Source organism: Miscanthus floridulus, chromosome 8, assembly GCF_019320115.1.
Source record: "Miscanthus floridulus cultivar M001 chromosome 8, ASM1932011v1, whole genome shotgun sequence".
In the NCBI taxonomy this organism is placed as follows: Eukaryota; Viridiplantae; Streptophyta; class Magnoliopsida; order Poales; family Poaceae; genus Miscanthus; species Miscanthus floridulus.
Genome location: NC_089587.1, coordinates 11,332,730 through 11,349,812, shown reverse-complemented (window position 1 = coordinate 11,349,812; position 17,083 = coordinate 11,332,730). Strand labels below are relative to the sequence as shown.

Below are 17,083 nucleotides of genomic sequence, written 5' to 3'. Positions count from 1 at the left end.
GTCCTTGTCCTCTTGATATGATATGATATGAATGTAATCTTTGAATTTTGTTATAACTAACCCACGCCATGATTTGTAGAATGCAAGTGCACATTGTCAAACAAATGCCAAGTGTGAAAGCCGGGTATGTGGACCCTCAAGCTATAGCCCAAACAAATTTCAATTACCCTAAATGGTGGACACTAGATGCCAAAGAGCTAGCTGCTGCAAAGACTCTTCGGGAGAAAGAGCACATCCGTACGGCGAAACTAAGGGAAGAGTCCCTTAAGGTTACGGCATACATTGCCCTGGCTTTCAAAAATCTCCAACAACACTCTACTATATGGCTACCATACAACTTCGAGTAAGCTCACTCTATACTTAAAGCTTTGTTCGATATATTTTATTCGATGCAAAAGAGCTTATCTAGTTCTATGATTAAATCCATGCAGCAACCACTAGATTTGTATAGCCGTCGATGTCGGGAGGAGCATGGCATGGGTCTTTGATTCATTAGATAAGGACATGGTGACACACAAAGACTTCATATCGATTCTCAAGACGTATACATATCGATAATCCTCATTAGCTTATATGTTTGTATACATACTTGTAACGTTCATTTTTGGATACTAACAAGTTGTATTTGCTAAAATAATTCAAACAGGGCATTTAGGTTCTATGTCACTAATCATCATGGAAGGCATGATCCAGCAAGGAAGGAAAAGCTAGCTATAAAAACACTATGTACGGTAAGTGTAACTTACTTCTTCAGTACTCCATTACATGGCTGTCAAAAGCATTACTTAACATTTTCATATGTAAAACACACAGTGCCCCAAGCAGAAGCCTGGGAGTGTACATTGTGGATACTATATATGTTCTATAATGAGTAACACCGGTGCCTACAGGAGACACCCCTTAAGGGTAAGTTTGAACCTCTTCACCCGTAGTATAAAAACTTCGTAAATGGTATGAAATACTAAACCAAAACTTGTTCTCTTGTAGTGGAGAGAAGAGAAAGGAATGAAAAGAGACCCATACAAGGATGACCAACTCTTAGAGCTCATCAGCGACCTTTGGAACTTCATATTGGACCAGATTGTACACGTCAGAGGTACCTACCATGACCGAGAGTCTGAGTTAGGTACAAATCCTCAGTACCAACACCTTCGTGAGACTAAAAGGCTAGCTCCAGGACGTTGATAACAATGTGTATGGAATTTATATATTTAATGATGGATTGTATATATTCTTGTGAATTGGACTTGTAATTGTAGTTTATAGAATACTCTTGTGCTTGTAGTCGTGGTCGCGGGGTGTTCGGCAATGCGAACGCTGGTCGTGGGGCGTTCGGCAACGCGAACGCGGTTCAGAATGCTGGTCGCAGGGCGTTCGGCAACGCGAACGTGGTTCAGAATGTTGGTCGTGGGGCGTTCGGCAACGCGAACGCGGTTCGGAACATTGGTCGTGGGACGTTCGGCAATGTGATTTTGAATTGTAAATTTGAATTTTTGGCGGGAAAACATACTGTAGGGGCGGTTCTAGATTGAACCGCCCCTACAAATACCTATTTGTAGGGGCGGCTGGTACTACAGCCGCCCCTACAAATCGATTTGTAGGGGCGGCCTGGGAACCGCCCCTACAAATGCATGATTTGTAGAGACCCTTGCGTAGGGGCGGCTGGGCAAACTACCCCTACAAAGGGTTACCAGCCGCCCCTAGAAATGCTTTTTGTAGTAGTGTAATGACCTAATTTGTTTACACAGGTTAAGCAGCAACTGGTACGCCGTCTAGAGTGGCACAGCAAGAAGACGACGTGCTTAATTTGCATGAGCATGACGTAGACTCGATGCAGACATACAACGGATGAAAAAGCATTGCGTCGTGGGCCAACCGACTCGTGGAATTAGATGAATGCTTGGATGGTTCGAGCAACCTTAAGCCATATATCTAGCTAGATCCCTTCCAGTTCTAGGTAATAACTATTTAGCTGCTAAGATCTGTTTTAAAATTCACAGTACAGCTAATCACTACTACATATATCATTTGTAGGGGCGGCTCAAGACCATTTGCAGGGACGGTTTAGCCAGCCACCCCTACCAAACCGTCTCTACCCAACAAATCAATTTGTAGAGGTGGCTGGTGTTATCAGCAGCCCCTACAAATCGATCGATTTGTAGGGGTGGTTGGTGTATAATACCTATTTATAGGGGCGGTTCAGTCTAGAACCACCCCTACAGTACATTTTCCCGCAAAAAAAATCAAATTTACAATTCAAATTCGACCAGAACCGCCCTGTTTGTTTTCGCGTATTCCCGCGTTCACGTTGCGAGTGAGCGATCAACGTTTCGAACCGCGTTCGCTCAACGTCCCATCGAACGCCCCACGACCAACGTTTCGAACCGCATTCGCTCAAGAGTATTATATAAACTACAAGCACAAGAGTATTATATAAACTACAATTACAAGTTCAATTCACAAGAATATATACAATCCATCATTAAATAGACATAATTCACAAGGTAAAACCAATGTCAAATTCCATACACATTGTTATCAACGGCCTTGAGCTAGCCTTTTGGTCTCACGATGGTGTTGGTACTGAGGATTTCTACCTAAGTCAGACTCTCGATCATAGTAGGTGCCATTGACGTGTATAATCTGGTCCAATATGAAGTTGCAAAGGTCGTCGACGAGCTCTAAGAGTTGGTCATCCTTGTATGGGTCTCTTTTCATTTCTTTCTCTTCTTTCCACTACAAGAGAACAAGTTTCGGTTTAGTATTTCATACCATGTACGTCGAAGTTTTTATACTATGGGTGAAGAGGTTCAAACTTACCCTTAAGGGGTATCTCCTGTAGGCACCGGTGTTACTCATCATAGAACATACATAGTATCCACAATGTACACTCCCAGGCTTCTGCTTGGGGCACTGTGTGTTTTGCATATGGAAATATTAAGTAATGCTTTTGACAGCCATGTAATAGAGTACTGAAGAAGTAAGTTACACTTACCGCACATAGTGTTTTTATAGCCAGCTTTTCCCTACTTGCTGGATCATGCCTTCCATGATGTTTAGTGACATAGAACCTAAATGCCATGTTCGAATTATTATAGCAAATACAACTTGTTAGTATCTAAAAGTGAACATTACAAGTATGTATACAAACATATAAGCTAATGAGGATTGTCGATATGTATACGTCTTGAGAATCGATATGAAGTCTTTGTATGTCACCGGGTCCCTATCTATTGAATCAAAGACCCATGCCATGCTCCTCCTGACATTGACACCTATACAAATCCAGTGGTTGTTGCATGGATTTAATCATAGAACTAGATAAGCTCTTTTGCATCGAATAAAATATATCGAACAAAGCTTTAAGTGTAGAGTTGAACTTACTCGAAGTTGTATGGTAGCCATATAGTAGAGTGCTGTTAGAGAATTTTGAAAGCCAGGGCAATGTATGCCGCAACCTTAAGGGACTCTTCCCTTAGTTTCTCCGTATGGATATGCACTTTCTCCCGAAGGGTCTTTCCAGCAGCTAGCTCTTTGTCATCCATTTTCCACTATTTAGGGTAATTAAAATTTGTTTGTGCTATAGCTTGAGGGTCTATATACCCACCTTTCACACTTGGCATTTGTTTTACAATGTGCACTTGCATTCTACAAATCACGGCATGGGTTAGTTACAACAAAATTCAAAGATTACATTCATATCATATCGGGAGGACAAGGACTTATAGGCACCATGTGCGAATTAGATTCATCTCCATTGCTCCGAGGTGAAAGCATGTCTGTATGTCATTGAAGTCAAAGACAATTTTCTCGGCTGGGCTTCCAAATGTGCCAGTTGGGAAGCATGCTTGTATGAGGTCGATGCTCATTGGGAGAACACGCAAGTACCAATCATGGAACCTTCTCATTCCAAGTGGTAGGCGCTTGATGTCCCGGTTTGGTAGGAAGGGCTTGCCTCTTTCATATGTTTTCGGACAATTCTTTGACCATTTGATGGCATCAACATTTGGATACTGCTGTGTTGTTTGGTGGAGTTTGCTAGTGGTGGCCTCCTCAGAAGCCCGTGATGGGACTTTTTTAACTTGGTTCTCAGGCTTGAACTGGTCATGGGAATACCACTTGGACACCGATGAGACGTCTTTCATCGGAACATAAATTGGTCTTATGACGATTGGATGCTTCTTTCGAAGTTCCCATTCAGGCACGTCCTCATCTTCTTGTGCATCACCTTCTTCAGGAGGCACTCGTTGTTCATGTATCGGCTGTGCTTGTTGAGAAGACTGTGGCATCTCATCATGCACTTGCTCGGTACGAGCTGGAGAAGGTTGTGGATTATCAGGCACATGCTCGCTAGGAGGCGGGGAAGAATGTGGCATCTCAGGAATGTGGTGGTCATGAGACGGTGAAAATATCTCCCCGACCTCAACAACTCGCTCCAAATTTGGGAGAGGGGGTGCGGTGAAGAAGCAGTCAATATAATGTCTCGTTTGTGCCAGAGGATGAACTGCCCCATTACGTCTCCGAGTAACACCAGCCCCTTGGGAGTTGCGTAGTCTATCCTCCACTACATGAACTCGGGCTTCATGGTATGCACCTCGACCCTAGTGTAGTCTGGTGGTATCGTATTATTGTGGTGTAAGCCACTGGGAGGATGTGCCACACCCGTTGCCACCTCCATCATAATGTTCTGCTGGCCACTGAGAAACACCAAGGTGCAACTAGTTGGTTCCCGTATGCGATTGATGGGGGTTGTGGCTGTAGTGGAACCTTGGCTGCTAGGAACTTTCGGAGGGCTGCCTACTAATGCTAGTTCTCCCGGTGGCGTCATTAATATACGTGGCTCTGTAAATAGTCCTTGCTCTTCCAACGCCTTCACAACTAAAGCCTTCACTTGGAGCTCAATATTACTCTCCCGGTCTCTGCCATGTTTCTTGTACATGTGTCTATCCTCTTCGAATCATTGCTTTTAGGTCGTCCTTTTCCCTAGCCCCCTAGTGCGGCCTGTGTGCTCCTTGTTTCCCAAGCCAAGGCTAAGCTCGTCCCTCTCTCTGAAAGGATTGAATGAGCCCTTCTCCTTGTCTTTAGCATATTTCATTATCCTTGATACTGTCTCTTGGGTCTCCGGCTTATCAAACTTAATATTACCGCTAGATGATTCTGTACTCCTCGCATATATCCAATTCCTTGAGCGTACCTTCAAATTCATCACATCGATATTCCTAGCAGCTGCGGCCTCTTCGTCCATCTTCCTAAACTGCTCTTCCTTGGCATAGTAGCCATTGGGGCCTAGATGATGGTGGTGTTTGTTCCTCTTCGCCAGCTCGGTGTTATGGGCACTGAGCTCTAATGCCTCCGGTGAAGTCTTCTGAGCCACGAGCTCCTCCCATTGACCAGGAGTTATGTTGCCAAACTCGTTGAAGGGAGTTAACCCCTTTTGGATATAGTTCTTGTTGAGCTTCGACCTCCAACATCGAAATGACTCTCCCATCATCCTAAAAGCATTTTTTACCAATTTGTGCTTACCCTCCAGAAATCTAAAATTGAGCTTCAGCTGCCTATCCCATAGTTCATCCTTTTTCTTCTCTGGTACCTCTTTCCAGTTAGGGATTGCTGGGTTCAATTTATCTCTAACTAGGGCCCCAATCGCATTACAGAATCGTCCTCTTAATTCCTTTGGCTCAAGGATCTCCCCTGCTGGCCCGACTTCCGTTATCACATAGCATGCCTTATCTGGATATTGATTTGCTTTTCTATCCCCTCGTTTTCCTCTTAGGCTTGGTAGTCGTGGTTGTGTCTTAAGGTTGTGGAGCAGAGGCCTCAATGTCCGTCTCTGTGGCTGATGCCTCTGCTCTCCTTTCCTCTACTCCATCTTGTCCAGCGAGATGTCATGGACATCGATGTCATCTTTTCCGAGTTTTAGGAGGGACCTGTATATACGACATGTCAAAGTGTTAGCAGAGGTAACACAACCAAAGATTTAGCAAAATTTACAAGCTAAGGCTTTATCCCTACCTCCTCGTTCGGGTCAAAATCCTTGTCCAAATCTTCCTCCGTTGGCCTCCTTCTGGCTTCACGTGGGAAATGATCCTCGGGACTTACATATCCCTCTTCTGACTCATCATCATCATCATCATCCTCTTCTTCTTTGCCTTCAGCAGCCTCTCCTGCTCTTCCTTCTGCCCCCCCTTCCTCCTCGTCACACTGCTCCTGAGTAAGCATGACTTCTAGATCCTTTTCTAACTCATTATTGAACTGCTCCTGAGTAAGCTGGTCCTCTAGTTCTTGCTCCTCATAGGTTGGCTGCTCATCATGCTCGGGGCATCGGGCTGCACTGTCTGGTGTCCACAACATTATTTCGTGCTTTGTTCTAATAGATGCAAGAAAGTATGCTTTAGGTACACGAGAAGGTATAAGAAATAAAAAAGGTCTATAAACCAAAGTAGTCCTATAAAATAATAATATATCAAAAAAATGAGTAGTAACAGTAGTAGAGGCCTCAGAAACATGTCAATCATCATTTGATCATGAACTTGGAGTATCAAGGCATCATAACAGAGAAGAGAGGAGAAGGTAATGTAGGGGCAGCTGCTAATGATGCCAAGTTCCTCACAAGTTCTTGATCATCAGCTCATATTCCATATAATGTATGGACTTGGACAATTTCATCATCGACAAAACAAAGGAGAGGAGAGAAGAGGAGAGGGGAGATTCGGCAAAACATATGTAGTTGGACAATTTCATCATAGGCAAAAGAGGAGAGATGAGGTGAGAGTTTGCCAAAAAAGGCAGCTGCTGGTTGCCAAAAAAATAGAGCAGCTACTGCCAAACATAGAAGTAGTAGAAGTAGTAGACAGAAGACCAGAAGTAGTAGTAGGGAAGTAGTAGGGAAGACAGAAGTAATAGAAGTATTAGACAGTAGTAGTAGGGAAGTAGTAGAAGTAGTAGACAGAAGTAGAAGTAGTTGACAGAAGATAGAAGTAGAAGTAGTAGATAGTATTAGTAATGAAGTAGTAGAAGTAGTTGAGAGAAGATAGAAGCAGTAGAAGTAGTAGACAGTAGTAGTAGGGAAGTAATAGAAGTAGTAGACAGAAGTAGAAGTAGTTGACAGAAGACAGAAGTAGTAGACAGTAGTAGTAGGGAAGTAGTAGAAGTAGTTGATAGAAGTAGAAGTAGTTGACAGAAGACAGAAGTAGAAGTAGTAGACAGTAGTAGTAGGGAAGTAGTAGAAGTAGTTGACAGAAGACAGAAGTAGTAGAAGTAGTAACAGTAGTAGTAGGGAAGTGGTAGAAGTAGTTATCATGATAACAGAAAACAGAGTAGTTCAAGAAAATATCACAAATATAGTTAACAGCAGAAACCGGCCAATGTGAAAACATAGGAAATCACTTAATGCTATAAGCAAAAGGTAGAAATTAAGAGTATATTTTCTTTTGACAGAATCAACTAAACATTACTTAAGGAATCATTTGTTAAAGCTCAACGAATGGGTAATATATACTACTACTAGTATCAAGGGTGGGTTTTCGTTGAGGAATCAGGCAAAACATGCACATAGGGGTAGTACTAATTAACCAACTGATGATGATCTGACTAGCATCAGCAGCCACCGGCCAGCCAGCCTCCAGTAGGCAAACCGACTGGCATGCAACGCTGCTGTGTCATCCTACCATGCCATGCCGTGCGTAGGCACACACGATCAACGCATTCATGTGGTGCACGCGTACATCATTGGCTGCTTCTTAATTCATGTTTCAAATCGTCAAATTTAAGGATGCATATACTCCTATTTGTATGTATGTGTGTACTCTGTTAGCTCCATCAGCCCAAGGCCTAAACTGCTCCCTGTTGAAATATGTGTTTGTCACTATGCAGTTGTACCCAATTGTTCATTAGTTTCCCTGAGTTAGGTTGTTGAAGTAGAATACCACATAGCTCGTAACTCAGTTACTCTTAGCGAGGGACAGGATACCAATGAGTTGCATCTTGTTAGTGCTTGAAAACTCTATACAATTGATGTTTATGATGTTAATTATCAAGTTCTATCATTCCACTTATTATGGTTCTTTCCCATTATAGAATTGACTTGAAAATGAGTGCTACATTCTGTTTCTATTATTAAGTTCAGTTGAGAAAAGATACTAGCAAAATCGTATTAAGTGCAAGTAATATCATGGAATATCTGGATACAACTACTATAGTATATTCGGTGTACAATTAGATCTTTGAAAAACACTGTGCTTTTGAAACATTATGAAATGTTCGCAAAAATATTCTATTGTGAATTGAGTTGTGCGCAAAAAAGTAATAATAAAAGTCTAAGTTGAATATAGTGGCTTTGATTGATTCTCAACTCATCTCTGTTCAGATATTTGATGTGCTTGTCATCTGATATACTTTCTTCCTTTTTTGTGTGTTATAATGGTGGTGATTAGAGAAAAATAGGAGGATTAGTATTATGGAGATCAGGGACTTCTGTTTCTCTGTACAGGGGAGTAGATTATGATGAACCAGAAACCACTAAGGGGTCAAAGAAGAATTCACAGTCTCTTGCTATGAAGTCCCCAATTAAAGGGTCTCCTAATGCTTCCTCACTACCAACTAAGAAAGCAAACAATGTACAAGATAGCAATGGACCTTTAGTTTCTAATGCTCCAAAAGAGGAAACAGTTGTACAAGCACCAGAAATCTAGTATGAAGATGAAATTGACAAACTATTGGATGAACTTGGCCCAAGATACACTGACTGGCCTGGATCCGACCCGTTACCAGTAGATGCAGATTTACTTCCTGCAACCATGCCAGGTTACAAGCCCCCTTTCAGAGTTCTGCCATATGGTGTCCGGCCATCTCTTAGCCGAATGGACACTACCAATTTACGCCGTCTTGCCCGGGGACTGCCTCCTCACTTTGCTCTCGGTAACTTCTGTTATGCACTTATGCTTTAGTTAAACTATGAACTTGTCGATCCATTGTACTATCTTATATTAATTTCACCCTACTAATGGATGTTAGGACGAAGCAGACAACTCCAAGGCTTAGCTAATGCTATGGTAAAGTTGTGGGAGAAAAGTTCTATTGCTAAAGTTGCTTTGAAGAGAGGAGTACAGCTTACCACCAGTAAGAGGATGGCTGAAGATATTAAAGTAAGTAAAGAAAGTGTCTCTTGTTAGATTTGTACAATTTGGGTAGCATATGTAAATATGTGTATCCTAGTTAGAAATGTTAATTGATCACTAGCAACAGCACAATACAGATTCAAAGTCCTTCTAGGTTTTCTTTTGCAACTGTCATTTTCATCCATTTTCTATAGCTTGAAGTTTGTATTTTATTTCTTAGTCTTACTAAATGAGCATTAATGCTACCTATGTACTGATTTGGGCTCTTGATCAATAAAAAATGTTGGCTGATTTTGCATGAAAAATTCATAGGGTCTATGAAAGATTAAATCGATGAGAGTTGTGGTCCTGTGGAACATAGATTATGAACCAAAATGTTAATGTTTACATTTTGGCTCCCTGTTATAGAGAACAATCTGCTACTGCTATTTTTCTTTTCACTTATCCATTTGTTCAAGTTTTTAGGTAGGTCTTGTAGTGAACTAATGATTCATAGCTAATGTTTTTTTTTCAATCCACGTCAGAAATTAACAGGTGGCGTGATGCTTTCAAGGAACAATGAATTTATAGTCTTCTACAGAGGGAAGGATTTCTTGTCCTCAGAACTTGCAGAGGTGCTGCTAGAGAGGGAAAGATTAGCAAAGTCACTTCAAGATGAAGAGGAAGCACGGCGAAAGGCAGCATCTTATTTTTCTTCAAGTGCTGAGACATATGTACAACCTACTGTAGCTAGTACTCTAGGAGAGACTCTAGAGGCTAATTCTAAATATGGAACTAAACTTGATGAGAATCATGTGGACAAAATGACAAGAACTATTGAAGCTGCAAGACATGCTGACCTCGTAAGAAAGCTAGAGTGGAAGCTCTCACTTGTAAGTGACCAAGTTTGAATAGTCTAAGTTCACTTCGTTAGATTCTATCTTATCTTCTGGAAACATTTTTTTTATATGTGCCTCATGATGTCCAAAATACGTCAAGAGCTTATATTTTCCCCCAAAATATGGCAGAGTGCAGATGCATAATTTTAGTATGACAAGTAGTTTAGGGCGTGTTCTTTTCTCTTCTTGTTGGTGTCTCTTGTTGGGTTTTCAATCTAGGCCCCAACTGGCTTGGGACTAAAAGGCTTTGTTGTTGTTGTCATAAGTAATATAGGGTCATGTTGCATCTAAGCTTGTGTGGCTAAATTCTTGTATGCATTGTATCACTGGAAGATGCAAGTTATATGATTTGAATCAAACCAATTTCACTTTATTTATGTACAGGCACAGAAAAAGATAGAGAAAGCTGAAAGGGTACTAGGAAAGGTTGAGACAGCCCTGAGGCCAACTGAAGATTCCAGACCTAAAACAATAACAGATGAAGAGAGGTTCATGTTTCGGAAACTTGGTCTAAGGATGAACGCATTTCTGCTCCTCGGTAATTCTCTATCTTTTTCTTTTTTGTGTTGGACTTTTGCACAGTTACTGGGAAACAGTCACTGGACACATATGTCCTATTACATTTTTAGTCTGTTGCTACCTCAGATTGCATCTCTTCAACCTTCATTTTTTTATTCATGGCTTGTGAATTTAAAGATGACAAAAACTCAACAATTTGTTTGGTATGATCTCCATGAAGTTATGATGGAGAAAATTTTCTAAGTGTATTATGTGATTTCTGTGCACTTGTCTTTTAGTACGCGTCCCTTTGTTGTTAATAGTTTGAAAAGTGACCAATTAATGTCAAAAATTCTGCAACCATGACAGGAATTTACTTGGGCTGAAAGACCCTATATGACTCGCCCCCCATCTAAGCATCAGTGTCAACAGAATAACAAATGAAGGAGATCCGAATACTAAGTATGTAATATACATATATTCATCCTATATTTTCCACCTTTCAGCTTAATAAATAGATACTAGCCTGCAAGCTCACCAGTTCCTAACAAGCAAAACAACAATTTCTTCCTGAGACTCTTAATTTCCCATCACTGGAACCCTAGAATTCACAGCATTCATAAAACAAGCAGATCTGATATTCAGGCCACTCAATTATGTGCATTCTATTTTTAGAGTTAATTCATGGCTTTATTTTGTTCTAAGCAGTAAGATGCAATGATGCATAGAACTTTAGAAAAAAAAACAAAATTAAATGATGCTTGGCATTCGTATGACACTAGTATCAATCCAGTATAGCAATTATTAACCCAGCCACTCAAGTACATACAGACACAAGTTCACGACTCGATGGGAAGATAATCAAGCGAGCAAATGTGTCACTCTATATCAATAATGTGTCACTCTCAATCACTATCTGAACTGACATGCTCAAGAATCCACACACACACACACGTATCCTTAACTGACATGCATACTACTAGCAACTAGCAAGACTAGGAAGGCAAAAGTACGACCTAGATGTATATTATCGCGTTCAGATCTGGAGCAGATAGCTGAGGCATACCTAGAGCAGAGAGCGAGGGCGTTCAGATCAGCTCGCTTCGCCGGGAAGACGCGGACTGAGACAGGACGCGGTCGCTAGGGGAGTTCGCGCCGCCGGGAAGTCGTAGGGGCCGAGCGAGTCCACGCCGCCGGGGGAAGTCGCGCCGAAGATAGCAAGAGGGGATGGTGCTAGCCCGTCTTCCTCAGCGTGGGGAAGGAGAAGCGGGAGGGGAAGGAGGCGGGCGACCTTCACTGCCGCTGAACTAGCGGCACGCGTGCACGAGCGTCTATGCGGGAACTAGCGCCCTGAGCGAGCAGGGGATGGGGAGAGACCTGGTGGCGCGTGCTGTGAACCCTATCGGTGCGCGCACTGGGGAAATGTAGCGCGCGGGAGGGCGGGAGGGGGCGAGCGGGAGAAGAATTCATGTGCGCGCACGGCCAGGTGCGCAAGGGCCAACGAGGATGAGGCGACGGTAGCCATGTGGATTGTGAGCTCTCGCGCAAACCCTAGCTGCCGTGGCGGTCGGCCTGGGGAAGGCGGCGTTTGGGGGAGGAAGCGTGGCGGGCGACGGAGGCTGTCATAGGAGGACAGCGGAGGTGAGAGAAAGCGGCGCGAAGAGAGCGGTGGCTAGGGCACGGAGACGGTGGCGGCGACGAGAAATAGTTGGGCAGCCTGACGGTGTCGGGAGGAAGAAGAGAGCGTCAGATACTTGTTCACCCGAGCGACCGTGGTTTTATACCCAGGATGATTTGTAGGGGCGGTTCCTGATCTAGTGGCCCCTATAAATATTTTCTATTTTATTAAATTATTAATTCTGTATTTTTTATATCACAAAAACACAAAGTAAATGTATATAATATTTTGTATTATTCTATATATTTACAAATATATATAAAAACAATTGTAGACATAAAAGTTGTAAACATAACTCAATCTTGTCATGGGACTACAATTTGAATTTTAAAATTTTGAATTTTAAAGCTTTGACTTTAATTTTAGGACAATAAATGATCTAAAATGGAAATGTTGTAAACATAAAAGTTGTATAACTCATCAACATGTACAATTTTTATTTTGGTCATCTTGTCATGTGACTTTGTTTAAATGATTCAAAATTTAAAATTCAAACAATTTCAACTTGAAACAATATTTTGAAAGAGTAAATGATTTCAGCTGAAAAACTCATGAAAACCAAAGTTGTAGAACTCATCAATATGTACAACTTTTATTTTAATCATCTTTTCATTTGACCAAATTTGAATAGTTGAAATTTTGAATTTCAATAAATGGCAACTTCAAACAAGATTTTGAACCTTAAATGATTTCAACAATAAAAGTCGTGAACATAAAAGTTGTTGAACTCATCACTATCTACAACTTTTATTTTGGTCCCTTCTTCATGTGCCAACGTATTAGAAAACATTGTTTATAAATTCACATATGACTCATAATTTCATGAACTATACGAGAGACATGTTGATTTGTGAACAATATTTACTATCACTTTTTCAGATGAAGAAATGACCAAAATAAAAGTTGTAGATCTTGATGAGTTATAAAACTTTGGTATTCATCACTTTTTCAGCTAAAACAATTTAATGGTTGAAAATCTCGTTAGAACTTGTCATTTTTTTTAATTTGAAAATTTGAATTGCTCAAACTTTGTCAAATGAAAAGAATGACCAAATCAACACAGTAACTTAATAGGGCATGATTTTAAAAAAATTTAGGAAAAAAACATCACATTTGGAGTTAGTATGAGGGAGAAAGGCTAGTTACAAAATTTACCTAGAGATTAAAAAGAAAAATCACAACGGTTCATGATGATCAATGATGAACAAGTGTTATTTCTCTTTTTAATCTGTGGCTGAAACTTGTAACTAGTTTTTCTTCCTCATACTAACTCCAAATGTGATGGTTTTTTTTCTAAAGTTTTCTAAAATCATACTCTATTATTTTAGTCTAGTCATTTATCTTTGTCACTAATTTTAAACAATTTAAATTTTGAATTTTAGAAAATGACAGCTTCAAACCTGATTTTCAACCACTAAATGATTTTAGTTGTAAAGGTGATGGATATAAAAGTTGTTGAACATATCACTATCTACAACTTTTATTTTGGTCGTTTTTTTATTTGATAAAATTTGAACAGTTTAAATTTTGAATTTCAGAAAATGACAGCTTCAAATCTGATTTTCAACCACTAAATGATTTCAGCTGTAAAGGTGATGAATATAAAAGTTGTTGAACACATCACTATCTCCTACTTTTATTTTGGTCATTTCTTCATTTCATAAAGTTTTAGTAGTAATAGAGTGGATGTTGAAATAGATTCATCTGGATGTTGCAACGGGTAGTCTCACACACATGCATAAATGTAGTCTCACACACATACATAAATATATAGTCTTACACACATACATAAATATATAGTCTCATACGCATGCATAAATGAAGTCTTACAAACACACACTTACACAAACACTCCACGTTCAACAACTAGCTAACCCGCTGTAACGACTTTCCCCTTAACACCTTTTCGTTCCTGTGGCAATATGTCTGTGGGTAGGTTCTTTTCCATAACACTGATCTTCTTAGGAAAGTCAGTGAATAGCGGCATCTCATCGTAGTTATTATAAGCTTCAACATTGTCCACGCCATCAACTCCGATAATGTGCTATTTCCCAGAGGCAACCATGTGCTTTGTCTTCTTCTTTGGGGGGAGGTTACTTTGTGGGTCAGACATATAGAAAACTTGTGCGACACGTGAAGCGAACACTCAAGGGTCATCTTGGTAGCCTAGATTCTCGAGGTCCATGACTCTTAATCCGATCTCGTTCAGTTGGTGTTGTTTGATCCAGCAACATCGAAACAGGGCCACTGTTATATCCCTTCCATAGTCAAGTTCCTATATCTCTTCAATGATGTCAAAGTATTGGATCTTTCGCCCCAATCCATCGAGAGCCTCTATTCGAACGCCGTTGTTTTGGTTCACATATTTACTATCCTTTGCGTGGTATAGTACATATACCCATTGATGTTATAAGCATTCCAAGATGTCACTTGTCTCAATGGCCCCTCCACCAACCTACTGATGGTAATAGATTCTATGGTTTCTCTAGGCGGTATATTTTGGTCCTTCAACCATGTAGTTAGTCGTTGCTTATGCTGCTTCATGACCCAATCATCCAAACAACCATTTCTCTCCGCCATAATGATAGCCAAGTGTTCATCAATGTATGGTTGCATCAGTTGTGTACTTTGTAAGACATTGTAATGCGCCTGACTCACCTCTTTGTAATCTTGGTCGATGAACACTTTTCTACCATTGGTACCCTTCTTAGCCAGCCTACCCTTGTGACATGAATCAGGTTTACCAATCCCTTTCTGTACTTTTAGGTACTCTTGACAGCACTCGATGACTTCTTCAGTACTGTAACCCTCTATCATGAAGCCATTTGGGTATGCTCGATTATGCACGTATCGACTTAGAACCGACATGAACCGCTCGTAGGACCACATTTCATGCAAGTAGCAAGGGCCCAGCGCCTATATCTGATGAACCATGTGAATCATGAGATGTGGCATTATATCAAAAAAAGCAAGAGGTAAACACATCTCTAGTTGGTTTTGTGTCTCCACCACAAATTCATGTAGGTCACTTAGCTCTTGCTTGCAAATCGTCTTCTGTGAGATCTTTGAAAAGAAGTAGCACATGCGGGTGATGGCCATTTTCAAGAACTCTGGCTTTATAGCCCCGATTGCAATAGATAGAAACACTATCAGCATCACATGACAATCGTGAGCCTTGCAGTGTGTTATTGACAAGTCCTTCATCGATACTAGCTTCTTCACATTTACTAAAAACCCAGTCGGGACTTTGACCCCTCAGGAAAGTGCATATAGTTCTCTTCTCATCTGGTGTTAGGTTGAAGCACGCCGCGGGTAGAGTATATTTTCCATTAGCCTCAGGTACCGGGTGAAGCTATGGCATCACGTTTAGCTACACCATGTCTTTCCATGCTTTCAGACAATCCTTTGACTTGCATGTGTCCATCAAGGTAGAAATGAGACTCAAAGATATTTTTCTGCACGTGCATAGCATCAATGGCATGGGGGACCTCCAAGTCTGGCCAATAAGGTAGATACTGAAAGAAGATCGATTATTTCTTAAAAGGTACGCCTTCGACAGGAGGTGTGCTTCTATCTTTGTTCGTCCCATCTAGATTCTTCTTTTCATAGACGATGCATATGTTTTTCACCATTCTGTACATGTGTTCTCTGTTATGATGTCTCTTCGGACAGGGTTCAATCTCCGGGGTGTTGTCATAAAATCTAAAGAACAATTTGCTATGGTACTCGTGACTTGTCTTTAAGAAGCGTCGGTTCCTTAGGTAAACTATCTTCTTGGATGCATCTAGGTACACCCATGTAGTACCATCCAAGCAAACCAAGCATCCCGTCTTCCCTTTGATCTGTCTAGACAAAGCAAACAGCACAGGGTAATCATTGGTAGTAACAAATATTATTGCTCTACATATGAAGTCCTCCTTTCGGAATGCATCGTACATCGGCTCCTCATGCCTCCATAGCCTCTCCATTTCTTGCATCAAAGGCTCGAGTAACACGTCTATATCATTGCCTGGTTGTTTAGGGCCAGAAATAAGAATAGTGAGGAGAAGGTACTTTCTCTTCTGACACAACCATGTTGGGATGTTGTACATGGTCAAGACCACTGGCCAAGTGCTATGGTCGCTCATCCTCTCATTGAAGGGATTCATTCCATCAGTGCTCAAGCCAAATCGTATATTCCTTGGGTCATCGCTGAATTCTTTGTGCTTCTCATCAAACCTTTGCCACTGACTACAATCAACCGGGTGTGCAATCTTATCATCATCCACCTTGTGCTCATCATCCCACCATGTCATGAGTGTGGCTTCTTTAGGGTTTAGGAAGATACGTCTCAAGCGGTCGGTCACTGGCAGGTACCATATTACCAAGGCAGGAATTCTTCTCTGTTTTGCATCGTTGCCTAATGGAGTGTCCTCTGGGGGCTGAGATTCTTGTACCACCTTTTTTGTACCCTTCTTATTCCTCTTTTTCCTGGTGGAGGCTTCATCCCTACCGTAAAGGTCACTGTTCTTGTACTGGCTGGCCCCACACCGAGGACATTTATCTAGTGACTTGAATGTTTCGCCATGAAAAAGTATACAGTGGTTGGGGCATGCATGGATTTTTTTCAACCCCCATTATCAATGGACTTATGACCTTCTTCGCTTGGTATGTGTTGGTGGGAACTGAGTTTGGTTGTGGCAGCACCCATGACAGGAGATGCAATAGATCATTGAAACTATAGTCTGACTAGCCGTACTTAGCCTTCAGGATGAGTAGCTCAAGCACAAAATGTAGCAATGTCCAATGTGTCGGACAACCCTTTTCAACACCATACACAGTCTCCTTCGATACTTTTGTCACCCTTTCCAAATTTTCTAGATCTTTTGGGCTATTTAGTAAAATCTCTGGTCTAAGGGCTCGAATCATGTCCT

The 17,083-nt window shown here is 41.2% G+C and overlaps 1 pseudogene; it reads left to right on the top strand.

The window, feature by feature from the left end:
• The window catches only part of LOC136468557 (CRM-domain containing factor CFM3, chloroplastic/mitochondrial-like), a 28,110-nt pseudogene extending 17,487 nt beyond the window's left edge, over positions 1-10,623 (top strand).
• Positions 10,624-17,083: the final 6,460 nt, after the last annotated feature.